General features: G+C 33.0%; 1 long non-coding RNA gene across 1 annotated transcript; it reads right to left on the minus strand.

Moving 5' to 3' along the window:
* Positions 1-298: 298 nt before the first annotated feature.
* On the minus strand, positions 299-1,748 carry LOC114078065. The gene is made up of 2 exons (XR_003579565.1): positions 1,416-1,748; positions 299-514 (listed from the first exon to the last, which is right to left on the minus strand). It is a non-coding gene; the product is annotated as an uncharacterized LOC114078065 (long non-coding RNA).
* Positions 1,749-2,790: the final 1,042 nt, after the last annotated feature.

The following is a 2,790-nucleotide window of genomic DNA, read 5'->3' on the forward strand; positions in this document are numbered from 1 at the left end:
CGCTTTGCATTACCTCTTATAGCAACATTTCTATTATCTACAACTACACTTTTAAGCGTAGCCTTTGCTTCCTTATTGGCTATGCTTATGAAGCGTAGCATTTTCTAGGTTATCTATAGCAACAATTTGAAGTGTTGTCTTTGCCTATATACATATGACAATTTCCAATAAATAAGGTACATAGTTAATGTCCCTATGACAGCACTTTTTGAACTGATGCAGTGTTATTTTGGTTATAAAAATATTTAGATTCCAAAATTATTTAATTGAAAATTAAAATATTGGTTTACAATAAATAAACATTAAATTAGCTAATAAATAATTCAAATTTATAAATTTGAAATAAACAGATAAAAAAAACAATCTGTCATAAAGCAATTTAACTACTACCTATTTATTTCACAAAACTAAATATATTCAAACTTCTACAATAGTTCAAGAACTCTTGATCATCTTGCCTCAATCAATCGAGCTGATTTGTGGCCACCATTTAAATTTGATTGCCAACACTTTCCTACACATTCAAAATAAAATTAAAAATCAGAAACAAATCATGTTTAACAAATCAAACATTAGAAAGAAACCATGTTCATTGTTTTCATCTTCTGTATCCTCATTATAAAAATCACTTCTTGCAGACTGTGTGAAACAGGGCTAAGGTGCTAATAAAGAGCTAATTAAAAACTAAGGTTCTAACAAATCTAAGGTGCTAACAAAACAAAGTTACAATGTTAATCCAAAACTAAGGTGCTAACAAATTCTAGAAAATATCCAACACTAGAAATTGGGGAAACTTGTAAAGAAGGCAAGCATAATCAAATATTAAGTGTTAATAATGTTTAGTCCAGCCCAAAAACATGAATAACACATAGTCAAGTAGGATATGACAAATAGCAACTAAGGTACCACTTGCATGTAGCTTCGATGAATTTATTTTTACTAATACAACAACAGTCTCTAAAGTTACAATGAGGATCTCAGGATCTGTTTTTTTGAAGCCAACAAAAGCATGAAATGATGCGAGGTTCAATGTAAATAAATCCAGACATCATCAGTACATGTGAATACTTGTCAGAGACATTCATTTAAAAAATGAGCAAAAAGTTCTAGTATCTTCAGCTTATCTCCACCACAAAAAGTGACTATATTTGAAAACAATATTTAGCAGTTAGGCTATGTAACTTGTTTGTGGTTCACAATTACTGTATGATAATCCAACTTATGTCCAGTCAACAATGAGCTTGGAGGTCAAAAAAGGATGTGAAGATTTATAATGAGAAGAAGAGCTATACAAAGAGATGATTATCTTTTAAATTAGATTTCTTTTATCATCCAGCTTACTAAAAGTCGATAAGAAATTGACCACAGTAAACAGACAATGTTCAACAAAATATGAAAGATAATTTATCACTCACGAGATTCGTCAATGGAGGAAATGAAAACTTGGCCCTCTCATGGTCCCGCTAAGCTTTCAAGACATCATAAATGAATTCTGTTGGTGGTGTTGTTATACCTGCATTCTGCAAATAAAAAATAATCAACAAGTCAGAGCTATTTGAAAGATTCAACAAAATTAAGATGCAAATTCAACATTATCTCTCAACTCCACCACATAATATTATCTTTTCAGTACTAAAACTCAAAATTCATCACTAAAATTATGAAGACAAAGTGTGGTCTTGATTTAAAGAAGGAAAGCATAAACAAGTTTTAAGTGCTCATGATCTTTAGTCCAGCTTAAAAATTGTTGGGTTATGGGTCTTTTTCCCTTCCTATGTGGATAAATAAAAATCCAATTTGGACCAGCCCATTTTTGCCCATAGGCCCATTCTTATGAGGCAAATATAAGCCTATTTTAGGGTCTTATTTTTCAAGAAAACAGATCAGTTTTTCAGCAGCCAAAAAGAGAGAAAGAGAGATTTTCGCAGGCAAAAATTCAGATCTAATAGCCAACTTCAAATTGCGATTCCCGCTTCGTTTCTTATCCGATTGAGCTGATTTTTGGACAGCATATTGTCTTCATCTCAATCTTTGATTAGGAACTGACAGAGTTGGATTTGGTGGCCTGCAGCTTCAGTTTTGCTGTCGTGAACAGTAGCTGCGAAATTGGTGATTTTGCTCCTTTATTTCTCTAGATTTGGTGCAATCTTATTTTGTTGTTGCTCGTTGTTTGGCACTTGTTTTGTGGCCAATTTTGGAGAACAATATTGTAACTATTAGTGATTATAGTGGAGCTTTTGGTCCCGTGGTTTTTTTACTTTTCACATCGAAGGGTTTTCCACGTAAATCTTGGTGTCTTGTGTGATTGGTTTATTATTGTCTTGTTATATTTGTTTGGTTGAATTACTTGCTGCCTTACTATCATATTGCTTGTGGTTGTTTGTCTTCTCTTGGTTCAAATCGAAAAGGGAAAGTATAGACTTAGGTATTCTTCCGTTGTTATCCTGTCAGGCATTCTTGGTAGTGCCTTGTCTTTCCCAACAAAGTGGTATCAGAGCATTGGTTATTGTTGATTGTCGTTTTGAATGATGGAGGCAAATATGAGCAAAATGGTGTGTTTAAATGGTAGTAACTATCATATTTGGAAAGGCAAGATGAAAGATCTTCTATTTGTCAAGAAGATGCATTTACCTGTGTTTGCTTCTAATAAGCCTCAGTCTTTGAATGATGAAGAATGGGAATTTGAGCATCTGCAGGTTTGTGGCTATATTAGACAATGGGTTGAAGATAATGTTAGAAATCATATTGTGAATGAGACACATGCCAAAAGTTTGTGGGACAAGCTCGAGA

The sequence above is a fragment of the Solanum pennellii genome, chromosome 7, assembly GCF_001406875.1.
Source record: "Solanum pennellii chromosome 7, SPENNV200".
Classification (NCBI taxonomy): domain Eukaryota; kingdom Viridiplantae; phylum Streptophyta; class Magnoliopsida; order Solanales; family Solanaceae; genus Solanum; species Solanum pennellii.